The 13184-nt window shown below is 42.4% G+C and overlaps 1 long non-coding RNA gene across 1 annotated transcript; it reads right to left on the reverse strand.

The window, feature by feature from the left end:
* Positions 1-264: 264 nt before the first annotated feature.
* On the reverse strand, positions 265-5160 carry LOC148145376 (uncharacterized). The gene is made up of 2 exons (XR_015761299.1): positions 5031-5160; positions 265-990 (listed from the first exon to the last, which is right to left on the reverse strand). It is a non-coding gene; the product is annotated as an uncharacterized LOC148145376 (long non-coding RNA).
* Positions 5161-13184: the final 8024 nt, after the last annotated feature.

The raw sequence follows: 13184 nt of genomic DNA on the forward strand, positions 1-13184 counted from the left end.
CCTCATTACGGAGATCCTCTATGGACTGTCTAGTGTTTAATTATCTCCTTTATTTCTTGGTGAACTGTATGGGCTGCAGTTTGTAAGACGCTGTGACAATATTGTTGAATACTCTATTAGCTGTGTTGATTGCTGCTCCAGGTCCACTGAACAGATTGAGATAGACGTTACTGCGTGTGAAGTGGCTGTAATGGAGGTATCCTGAGATTAATATCCTGTACCTTAATTGCAAAGAAAAGCAAATTACTGTGGATGCTGGAAATCTTGATTTGGTTTGATTTGATTTATTATTGTCATGTGTACTGAAATACAGTGAAAAGTATTGTTTTGTGCGATAACCAGACAAGTCATACTTTACGTAAGTACGTCAGGGTAAAACAACAGAATTCAGAATATAGTGATACAGTCATAGAGAAGCTACACAGGAAGTTCAACTTTAATTTTTTGAGAGGTCCATTCATAAATCTGATAACAGTGGGGAGACAGCTGTTCTTGAATCTGTCCATATGTGTTTTTAAACATTTATACCTTCTGCCTGATGGAAGAGGGGAAGGAGAGTGTAACCAGGATGGGAGAGGTCCTTGATTGTGTTGGCTCCTTCCCTAGGGCAGCGGGAAGTATAGATGGAGCTAATGGACGGAAGGCTGGTTTTTGTGATGGACTGGGCCGTGTTCACAGCTCTGTAGTTTCTTGCAGTCTTGGAAAAAGCAGTTGTCAACCACACTGTGATGCATCCAGATAGAAAGCTTTCTATGGTGCATCTAAAAAATGATGAGTCATTGTGGACGTGCTTTATTTTCTTAGCCTTCTAAGGAAGTAGAGGCATTATTGCGCTTTGTAGTGTCAACATTGTTGGACCAGAACAGATTGTTGATGATATTTACTCCTTGGAGCTTGAAGCTTTTGACCACCTCCACTTCAGCAACATTGATACAGATAAGGGTGTGTCTTCCACTCTGAACCTGGAGCGGTTCCGCAGATCTGGTGGTTCTGTGAAGAGAAAAATAGTCCATGTTTTGAATCTGATCAACCTACTTGACTGAACCTCCAGAATGTTAAAGCAGTTCTGAAAGATTGGAGGACAAGCCTTCAGTCTGGATGAGCTTTGACTGCAGTGTTATGATCCCAGCTTATTTTATTACTGAAAGAGTCAGATGCCAGACCCAAAGCTTTTTAAGGGACCATATTTTATTTTGTATTTATTTAACAAATTTGTTTTATTTACTTCATTGAAACACAAGCATGCAATGCAGCAGATTTGGCTTTAAAAATTATGCAAGAAAAAGGTAACAAAGAATAAACAAACTATTAACATATAACACTCAAACACCAGATATAATTCACTTCTCTATCATAATCTCTATCTGTAAGTTTGACTCAATTGTTTCTTTCAGTTCTGAGAGTCTTATAGCCTCTTTCTTGATTAATCGCACAACTGAGCTTAGACTTTTTCAGCTTCAAATAACCTCTTCAGCATTCTAACTGAACAATTTTGGTCTGGAGGTTTCAAATGAAAATGCTGATGCTGAGGTAACCTATTTCCTTACTGTTCTGAACCAGGTCCTTTCTCTTATGGGAAACTATCTCATATGTCTAACTTCAACCACGACGTCTGAATATGGACCAGCAAGAGCTTCGGAAACTATGGGTTTAACTGCTAAGCCAAAAGATAAAGTTCTGATCCTTCAAAACACAAAGCAAACTAATGCTTCTTAATGTTTCCTCTGTCCACTTGCAAACCTATCCCTATTAAAACACAATTCCTTATCACTCCAGTGACTTCCCCTCTCTCATATAGGTTTACAAAAGAAATAATTGACGCCAATAATTAAATCCTGCTCACATACACAGGCTCACATGCCTCCAGTACAAAATTTAAAACTCTAACACAAATGATATTAAAATAAATATAAATCACACACCTTACATCACAATAGGACTGGGGTGCTTGAGGCTCTGTTGTAATTGATCCTAGAATTACCATATATTCAGGGCAGTCTGTCAGATAGAGATATATGACTGCACAGACTGGACAGTGGATTTCTTTACAGTTACCAGCAAACCATTCAAGATCTGTCATGTAATGTTAGAAAGGAATATTGGTGCTTGGAAAGCATCCATCACAAAAATGAAGGTCTTTTCAGGATTAAATCTCTTTCCATCACAGCTGAGGGACAACATGCTCATCCTCCAACAATCAGGTTCATGCTCCTGTTCTCCCACCATTACTTACTCCCTTGTGCTCTGATCGGCCTCATACACTCTCCATAAATTGATTGCCTATTCCACATGGGGTAGGACGTATGTATGTGCATATTATGTTGGAAGGACCGAATGACACAGAGTCCTTATGTATCAGTGTGGCCTACGACTAATTTTTTATGCTTTGCTACAAAAAGGAAAAGTAGGACATATCCTACAGTGCTGTACCTGTCAAATAGAGGCCTTCTTGGCAGTGTGCCACAGTGTGTCTCAGTTTGACCAAGGAAAGGATAAGAAGAGAAGAATGCTACCCAACCTGAGCTTTGACAAAGCTTCGAGTTCATACGCACAGAGCCCTCTCTATCATTTTAGGTTTAAAGTGTAGAGCCTGTGCAAACTGAAATGAGGAACCATTCTTCTCTTTGGGTAGTCTTCTATCTCTTATCCATTGCCTTTTCTTTGTAATTGAACAGTAGTGATGAGATATTGGAGGCTTGAAGAAGCATAAACAATCATCTTGCATTTCAGCACATGTTGAAACAAATGAACATGAACCATTTAGTTAGTTGGCAGTTTGTGTGTAAGGTTTCCAAACAAGGCAAGAGGAGTTCAAGTTTGAATTGACAATAATACTGATGGGTGTTCCTTATTGCAGTGCTGGAATGCACATGAGGCTTAGAAAGAACAAGTTTGTGAAGATTTATGATGTATTCTGGCGAAATGTGAGGGAAATGTTGCAAGGCACAGCACTTACTTATCCATTATCTCTTGTTCATGGCTGTTAGGCTGTTGCTATGAAAAGGTTACCCTGGGGTCCTACCCAGAGTAGCCCTCCTCTACAGTCTTTCCTGCAGAAATACCTCTGTGAGTAACAACAGGAAATGGAGGTGCTTTGCCCTGATTGGCTGAAATTTCTAGTGTTCTGTCCAGCAAAAGATGGCTGTCGCCCTCAAAATAGCAGCCGCAGCAATCAAGAGGCACCAATAAGTTCTAAACCCTAACAGTGAGCTCCTTCCAAAAGATCCAGTCAGGTTGAAAGGTTACCATTTAACCAAAGGTCCCACATTGGGCTAATCCTGCAGGGGCTATGGAAGTGGCTACCTGGCTGACGGTGATATGTCACTTGTTAGTGACAAATAACCAGCTACTGGAACTTAGACAAGAGGGTCAGGGAGGCCTTGTAGTTATCCACACTGGCAAAGGAGTCACTTCAACCAGAGGTCGCAGGTCATCCTGCGATGGGGTCACCCCCTACACAATATGTTGGCCCTACAGTTGAGCCTAGAAATAATCTTAGTCATTGCATTTTATCTTCCAAATACTTCTTCACGTTGAGGTCTCCTTTCCTTCTCCCTGTGGCAGATGTACCCACCTCCATTGGAGGGGCCGGCATTGAGTCAAAGCTGTGGAACCCCCATTGTGCCTGCAAAGTACTGGTTCCACTCCCTCTCCTTAACTGTTTGCTGCTCCCAGCAGTGGCCTTCTAATCAACTGCCTTGTTGTAAACTCGGACAGGGGGCGAATGGCTACAATGACGAGGGGCAGGCCTCACTGTTGATTGCAACCTCAGGAGATTTTCAAAGGTGGTAAAACTCTGCCCCGGTCTCTTTGTTTTGCCCACTCTCTCTCGCCATCGATTTTTATCATTGTATTTGCACTTTTGATAAAATCCCTTCGAATAGAAAAGGAAAGAGGAACACTTTAGGCAGATCTTCCATTCTTGAGAGCCAGCACTCATTTGTTACCGTAGGTTACCGTGAAGGATCAATTGGCAGAAGGAAGGCAACCTTTAATCAAAAGCAGGTATTGCTGGCGAAATCCAGCAGGTCTGGCAGCATGTGTGGGAAGAAAGCAGAGTTAACATTTCCAGTCCGGTAATTCTTCATCAGAATACAGATCAGGGCCCTTAATCAAGCTTAGCATGAGTGCAGCAGGGGGGAGAAATATTATCATCTGCTAAAGAGTTAAATGCAAGAGGCTGAGGAAAACATTTTTATTTTCTTTCTCTAAAGCTGAAACCGCCTTCTTTAAGTCAGTAGAGATAGGAGAACCCAGCAGACAGAGTCAGATTAGTTCAGGGGAAAAGGGTGGAAAGCAAGTCTGGCCCTTCCTCCCCCTCCCTAGGTCAGTGGCTGCAAATTGGTGAAGTTTTTTTCTTTCTGAGAGCAAAGGGAAAAATACTGAACTGCTTGCCAAAGAAAACAATGGGCCCTTCCAGTGCTGGCTGCATCCAGACAGTCTGGGCCTCAGTCCAGCTTTCAAGCACCTCTCGAGCCTCTGAAAATGCAGGAATAAGCAGAGGCAGAGCCTGGGCTGAGAGCGACCTCGACAGAAGGCAGAGTAGGTGCAGCAAAGACTAATCAAACAGCCCAACATCAATGACATTTAGAAAAGGAAAAGTAAGGAGCCTTCCGTCTCAGTGAAAGACTTATTGGGTTCGCCTGAGGGCTGAGTTTCCTGAAGGCCCCAAAGAAAGATTTTGAAATGTTAAGACTTGAAATCTGATAGGCAGTCTTTTTGCGCAGCGATTTCTTTTGTTTGCTTTATCATTCCTTAAAAGATCTTAGTTATCATTCCTTAAAAGATCTTAGTTATCATTTTAATTGTTGTTCAGAGTAAGAAGTGTACATTTTGTAATTTAAATAAATTAGACTGAATAAATTGTCCATGCTATTTAATTAATAGGAGTTTAATTTCCTCTGTTAGTAGACAGCTCAACACCTCCATGCAAAGCTTATTTGTGTGCTGTTTTGACATGAGTGTTAACTCATTTCAAATAACGAGAGTGTCTGAGATTAAAGGGACTGAACTGAGAACGAATCACATACCTTTCCATTTCTCCCTCACTCTTTTTCTTGTGCACACATTGGAGTTCTGTCTGATAATATCCAGGCAATCATACTTATGACAGAGTAAATTGTACATGATCTGGGGAAAAAATGCAGTAACAGAGTTGAGTGCCCCTTCTGTGTCCCTTTCTTTCTGTTTTTATCTATGATTCGTCCATCTGACATTGTGCAATTTGTACTGTCATAGGCTGTGTATTTTTTCCCAATTTCATCAGTGTGCCAGTTAACAAGTTTGCAACAGATTCCCACTTCTAGCATGCTGGTTAATGTACATGTGCACAAATAAAACTAACTCAAAATGGCACGCAGCAGAACTTCAACCCTCATCTGAAGGTTAACCAATACTTTGGAGGTGAGCTGTCACAGCGAAAAAGGGAAACTTAATAAAGTTTCTCCAGAGCAGCAAGTTAATGGAGTGAAAGTTGTGACATGATAGTCCTGGATATCAGTCTTATGTTAAAATTAACCACAAATCTGTAAACAATGTGAATGCACAAATTTTTTTTTTGTGTATCAGGGTGAACATTAGCTCTAACCAGCCCCAATCTAACCAGCCCTATTGTTGATATTCCAATGATTGAACCAACATCATGTTGACTTTGACACTTGCCCTTGTCGCCAACAGTGCTGTGCTCAAACACTTCTTTATTTGAGTTTTTTCCCCTTCTTCCTGTTCCTAACTCAAGTTCACTGAGGTCAACTCTCATCAACTAAAGCTCAAAGCAGGTTTTGAAATGATCCTCCTGCTACGTAACACAGATACCCACTGGAGAAATGAACCAAATCACTGAAGCGATATCACCATTATAACAACACATCTTTGGTTGGGAGTCATTTTCTCTAACCCACTACTTTATAGCAAAAATAAATTGCTCCTAATTCTTGTTGCGTGTAAAGATTGTTCATCATTCCTTCCCAGCTCTCATTGCAAATTGTGAAAGTTAACCCATGTACATCTCCGTTATCCAACTGCCTTAGCATTCAAAACACTAAGATCAAGTCTTCAAACAAACAAAAAGAGCATAACCGCATGGGCTGTTTTGACAGAATATTTATTGGAATCAGTGGGATTTCCTACAACAATCAAGCATGTGTTCTCTTACCCCTTGAACAATTGAAACATGGCTGGTTTGTACTGATAGTGGACAGGATGATTTTACAACAAAATATTCCCAGCTTCTCTTGGAAGCTGTCCTGAGCTGATCATTTGACCCCATAACTCCTCTCACATTTTTGACACTGTTACTGCTCCCTCGTGCTATATGATGTACTTGAGGTGACCCTTGAGTCCTGGGTTCCCTGTGCAACCATTAGACAGGGGCTTACCCAGTTTCATGATTGGGCCACATTTTAATATTCAGGCCAAGCTGCTAATTGTCTCAAGCTAAATTACTGTTTAAGCAGAACTGCACTTTCAAAACCTGTGGGGAAAGTAACTGCAGCCAGGATATCTGAGTTTACAGAATGTGTCATGCATACAGTCATAGTCATAGAGGTCTGCAGAACAGAGAAAGGTCCTTACGTCCTACAAGTCATTGGAAACAACCACCTAACTTTACTCATTCCATTTTCCAGCACTTGAAAGTTAACCCACGTACATCTTTCATACAGTCTTGTGTGTCTTAGCAACACAAATGTACAGCTAAATAGTTCTTAAATGTTATGAGGATTTCTACACCCTGACAGTTAGCTAAATCCAGATCCCCACCAACCTCTGGCTGAAAAGATTTTCCTTACATCTGTATCTCCAGGTATTGATCTCTTCACCAAGGGGGAGAAGTTTCTTCCTGTCTGTCCTATCAATGCCCCTTGTAAATTTATACATCTCAATCATGTCCCCCATCAGTCTCCATTGCTCCAAGAAAAACAATTCCAGTCTGTTCAATCTCTCTTCATAATCGCAACTCTCCAGATCACGCAACATCCTGGTAAATATCCATTGAACCCTTTCCTATGTAATCACCTGTCTCCTCTAATGTAGATTCCAGATTGGCAGATCATACTCTAGCTGTGGCTTAGTATAACATTTTATACGTTCCAGCTCTGTTCACCTTCCTGCTCTGAAACTCTATGCCTTGCCTGATAAAAGCATCCTAAACACCTTCCTAACCATTGTATCTACCTGTCTCACTACCTCAACGGACAAATCTATATTTTCAACAAGTGATCTCTGATCCCTGGTTTTCCCAGGATCTCACCACTCATGATACATTCCCTTGCCTAGTCTTTCCAGCCCAAGTGCAACACCTCACATGTATCACATTAAATTTAATCTGCCACTGATCAGTCCATATGACTAGCCCATCTATTTCTTGGTGTAATCTAAGGCTATTCTCTAACTATTTACCAGCCAATCAATGTTCGTATCATCTGCAAACTGATCCACCCTCCTATATTGAAATCTAAGGTCATTTATATCCACCACAAAGAGCAAAGGATCCAACACTAATCCTTACAGGACCCCACCAGACACAGGCTTCTGATCTCACAAACACCTCTCAACCTTCTGATTCCTGCCACTCAGCCAATTCTGTATTCAATTTGCTAAGTTCCCTTGGGATCCTGTGGGCTTTTACTTTTGCTATCCGTTTCCCATGCAGGGCCTTACCCAGGGTCTTTTTGAAGTTCAAGTAGACTACGTCAAATGCATTGCCTTCATCTACACACCCAGTTACCTCTTTGAAAAAGTTCAATCACATTGGACAGATGCCTTTCAAATGTAGATTATTTCTGTCCCTCAAATAGCTTCCAATAGGTTTCCCACCACTGAGGTTAGACAATGTTGTCATGGAACAGGTCAGTAATGAGAAGGAGGGATTTCCCTCAGTGGCATATTCTGGTTTCAAGACAAATAGGACAGTAGCAGTGAGAGGAATGTCAATGCCCCAAGAATTGGTCTTTTCACCTGGCAGAAAATGTTTAATTATCTCAACAGAACTGTTATAGTAAGACTGTAATCTGTCTTACAGTCAATATGTATATCTTTAAGAGACATGCTCATGATATCACACTGTAACATAACACATGTCCCAAGAGTATAAAGCTTTGTACTCCAACCTGCCAGGGATCACTTAATTTCCTGATGAAAGGCTTGTGCCCAAAGTGTCAACTCTCCTGCTCCTCAGATGCTGCCTGACTGGCTGTGTTTTTCCAGCAACACACTCTCGACAGGGTTCACTTAAAGAATCACACATTACTTGAAGTATGCTGACCTTTTTTTTATAGAATGCGTACAGTGTGGAAACAGGTCGTTCGTCCACACCGACCCTCCAAAGAGTATCCCAACACAGATCCATTTCCCTAATACTCTACATTTTTCCTCACTAATGCACGTCCTTGAACACTCTGGGCAAGTTAGCATGGACAAATCACCTAACTTGCACATCTTTGGACTTTGGGAGGAAACCGGAACATCCGGAGGAAACCCACGCAGACATGGGGGGAATGTGTGAACTCCATACAGACAGTCTGTCCGAGGCTGGAATCAAACCCAAGTCCTTGGGCTGTGAGGCAGCAGTGCTAACTACTAAGCCACTGTGCCAACCAGTTCTAACCTAGTACTTTAATGTTAACCCAGATGCTGACGTACCTGTGAATGTAATGTCTATCTATAGTTACTAGTTATAATAAATGTCTGTTGGATTCTTCAATATTTCGATATCCATGTCCTTTTTTTATGTTGTGGGAGACTTGAGGCAAAGTTACATCAAAGATTCCCTATATATTTCTCCTTATACAATTGATCCGTTCCTCCATCCAATCCTGTGTCTGTGCTAATCACAAGGCACTTCACTTCACTTCCTCACCATTCATTTTTACAATCAGAACCTGCTATTGCCTTCACAGGGACTTTGCCCTCCTCCCTTTATTGATTGCTTTTCTCCCTCAGGATACACAATACATGAAACTGACTCACTATGTCTGGAGGCCTTCTAAAGGGCACACACCAAAAGGCGTTCCCCCTCTGCTTATTGGAAAGGTTGGCAAACAACAGCAGGGACAAACAAGCAGAAGGAAGGCTGACATCAATGCAAGTGCTGAAACCAGGGGAGGAAGCCACCATTATAATCAGTGACAGAGAGAGAATGCACAGAATTGTAATAGGTGAGGCTGGAAGACACCCATAACCCGGTTGGCTGCCCATCTTTCCTTCCTCCCCCTTCTGTAATGAACTTTCTTATGGTATACAATCTGCATGACTATCTGAGTAGATCATTGCATTGCCACGCAACAGCTACTGCTGAGCTTTACTGTAGTGCGGTAAACTGTGTTGATGTTCTTTCGGTCCATCAGTTATTCTGAACGAGGATGCAGCTGATACTGAAGAGGAGAACCTTGTATTATTTGCACTCAGCCTTGTAAATCAGTTTTAAAATGAACTCCTTATCTACTGTGAAATAGTGAGTAAGAGGTTTCTGGACTGGATAAATCAGTGAATATAAGACAGGAGGAACACATGAGTGAGCAGGAGTAACTACAGAAGGAAATATAGCTTGCCAATAGATAAGGTCAGTCTTAGCATTGAACATATAAGGGTGCAGCCTCGAAACAAACAACTCTTTTGTGGGATATGGGAAAGCAGCCTCAGCACCTGTTGCCCCTCCCTAATTGCCCTTGAATTCAGTGATTTGTTCAGCCATTTATGAGAGCAGTTAAGAGTCAGCTAAATTTGCTGTGAGTCAATGTAGACCAGACCAGGTGTAGGTGGTAGATTCAAGATTAGAGTGGTGCTGGAAAAGCACAGCAGGTCAGGCAGCATCCGAGGAGCAGGAGAATCAATGTTTTGGGCAAAAGTCCTTCATCTTTCCTGATGAAGGTCTTTTGCCTGAAATGTCGATTTTCCTGCTTCTCAGCTGCTGCCTGACCTGCTGTGCTTTTCCAGCACCACTCTAATCTTGACTCTAATCTCCAGCATCTGCAGTAACCACTTCTGCATAGATGGTAGATTTTCTTCCCTAAAGAACAGGAATGAACTTGATGATTTTCTTTACAACTGATGATGGCTGTCATGGTCACCATAGTTGAGACTATCTTTATCTTCCAGGCTTATTAACTGAACTGAAATTCCACCAGCAGGAATTGTGCTTCCAGACCATTTTGGAGGGTGTGGAGGAGTCCACCATTAGTTTGTGTGGATCTTGGTGCAAGATGTTAATATTTCAGTCAGCCATGACCACCTCATGGGAAGTTGCAGTCATAACCTTTTTGCAGAGGATTAAGGCAGCAGCAATACCACCTTTCAGGAAGATCATAATAATACCTTGCAAGCTTCTTGCTCCACTACCTTCTCTGTTTCACGAGTCGGGGGGACCAATTGAACAGATACAACCTCCTATGTGCTATTTCACAAGTCCGTGAGATTAGCAATTCCACAAAGGGAATAATTTAACTTGCCTTATGGCAGGGTGAATGCTTCTCATATGATCCTTCAATTCATGCACAACCTGTTGGCAGTAAACTGGACCAAAGATTGGGAATGGAGACTTTGGCAGGGTGAACGCATCGTGCCAGCTAACAAACAAAATCTGTGCTAATACTTTTCAAATTTTGGAGCTGCTGCTGCTTGTTTTCGGCTTTAAAAAGGGCATCATCATACCTTCATAGAGCCTCAAAGATTGTCACCGCTGGTGGTCATGATGTGGAGGTGCCAGTGTTGATTCGGGGTGGACAAAGTTAAAAATCACACAACACAAGGTAATAGTCTCGCAGGTTTAATTGGTAGCACTAGCTTTTGGAGCACTGCTCCTTCATCAGGTGGTTTTGGAATATAAGATTGTAAGACACAGAATTTATGGCAAAAGTTTATAGTATGATATAACTGAAATTCTATATTGAAAAAAACCTGGATTGTTTGTTAAGTCTCTCATCTTTTACAATGATCATGTTGGTTTCAGTTCTTTCATATGTAAATCCCAGAACTTTTTTAAAGTTACAGGTGGCTCTTGGTTGGCATTTCCCAATTGCCAAGGTGCAAGTGAGGACTGCAGATGCTGGAGATTAGAGTCGAGGGTGTGGTGCTGAAAAAGCACAGCAGGTCAGGCAGCATCCGAGGAGCAGGAGAATCGACGATTCGGGCAAAAACCCTTCATCAAAAATGAAGCTGTGAGCCGAGGGGGTGGTGAGATAAATGGGAGGGGGGTGGGGCAGGGGGGGAGGTAGTTGAGAGTGTGATAGGTGAATGGAGGTGGGGGTGATGGTGATAGGTCAGAGAGGAGGTTGGAACAGATAGGTGGGAAGGAAGATGGACAGGTGGGACAGGTCGTGAGGGCATTTGAACTGGGATAAGGTGGGGGGAGGGGAAATGAGGAAATTGGTGAAATCCATATTGATGCCATGGGGTTGGAGTGTCCTGAGGTGGAAGATGAGGAGTTCTTCCTCTAGGCATCGGGTGATTAGGGAGTGCGATGGAGGAGGCCCAGGACCTGCATGTCCTTGGTGGAGTAGGAGGGGGAGTTGAAATGTTCGGCCACGGGGTGATGGGGTTGATTGGTGCGGGAAATGTTCTCTGAAGCGCTCTGTGAGTAGACATACTGTCTCCCCAGTGTAGAGCAGATCTCATTGGGAGCAGCGGATACAATAAATGATGTGTGGAAGTGCAATGATGGATGAGGAAGGCTCCTTTGGGGCCTTGGAAGGAGGTGAGGAGGGAGGTGTGGGTGCAGGTTTTGCAATTCCTACAGTGGCAGGGAATGGTGTTGGGAGGGGTGGGTGGGTTGGTTGGGGGGTTTGCATGGACCTGACAAGTGAGTCATGGAGGGGATGGTCTTTACAGAAAGTGGATAGGGGTGGAGAGGGAAATATATCTCTTGTGGTGGGGTCCATTTTTAGGTGGCAGAAATGGTGGAGGACGATACAATGTATACGGAGATTGATGGGGTGGAAGGTGAGGACCAGAGGGGTTCTGTCCTTGTTGTGGTTGGAGGGGTGGGGTTCAAGGGTGGACGTGCGGGAAGTGGATGAGATGTGCTGAAGGGCATCATCAATCATGTGGGAGGGGAAATTGTGGTCTTTAAAGAAAGAGGCCATCTGGTGTGATCTGTGGTGGAACTGGTCCTCCTGGGAGCAGATGAGGTGGAGGCAGAGGAATTAGGAATAAGGGATGGCATTTTTACAGGAGGCAGGATGGGAGGAGGTGTAGTCTAGATAGATGTGGGAGTCTGTGGGTTTATTGAAGACGTCAGTATTGAGTCGGTCTCCATTGCCTCCCTGACGGCACCACATCCTGCCCCAACCCTGCTTGGATTCAACCATATATACTGTCTGCCAAATTTTCTTGGAGATCCTCTCCACTTTGAGTCAGTTGATGGTAGCCATGATGTGGAGATGCCAGTGTTGGACTGGGGATGGACAAAGTTAAAAATTACATAACACAGGTTATAGGACTATAACCTGGTGCATAATTTTTAACTTTGCCAAATTGTCGTCATTCACTTTAACATGTCTTTGCAGGACTTTACCCCAGTGACTTCTCCCTTACATTCTCAAACTCAACGATTGCCACAGCACAAGGCTCAGTGACTCCTCTGTTCCTCTTAATTTGATGCTCTCATTACCTCACAGGTCCTGCAAATATAAAACATTCCAAAAACAGAGCAGAAACTTATGGAAAAAAATTGAAGCATTTTGAAATGAATTAGTGTTGCTCACTGCATTTTGACTTTTGGCAAGCACGCTTCTGGAGGTGCCCCTTCTTTGAGAGAAATTAACTTCATGCGATTAAAAAAAAGCACTTGATTAATGTGTATAGACCTTTTCATGCTCAATGGATACGATTGGAGCTACACAGTTTCATTGTCACAGGTCTTGTGCAATTGACTGTCATGAATATTCCCAAATTTTAACTGTTGGTTCTGTAAGGAGAAATGACTATCATGTTTATTCAAAATGCTTTTATTTTTGTTGGGAGTCTTTTAAACTGTAGTGGGCAGTTTTTTTTACTGTTGGTGTAGAAGAACTGATTGTGAATTGGCAGCGAGTCCTTTATTCCTCAGGGATTGATTTTTCTTATTTCAATTGGAATAAAAATTATGTGAGATATAAAACATGACCAATTTTCAATCACCCGTCAAAATGTAAGCCTCGTCACATCCCAGTTGGTGACCTGGGTTGAATCTTTGCTTTAATAGTCATCCA

The sequence above is a fragment of the Chiloscyllium plagiosum genome, unplaced genomic scaffold (genome assembly GCF_037043375.1).
Source record: "Chiloscyllium plagiosum isolate Xiang-an unplaced genomic scaffold, Cpla_swu_hap1 HiC_scaffold_24, whole genome shotgun sequence".
Lineage (NCBI taxonomy): Eukaryota > Metazoa > Chordata > Chondrichthyes > Orectolobiformes > Hemiscylliidae > Chiloscyllium > Chiloscyllium plagiosum.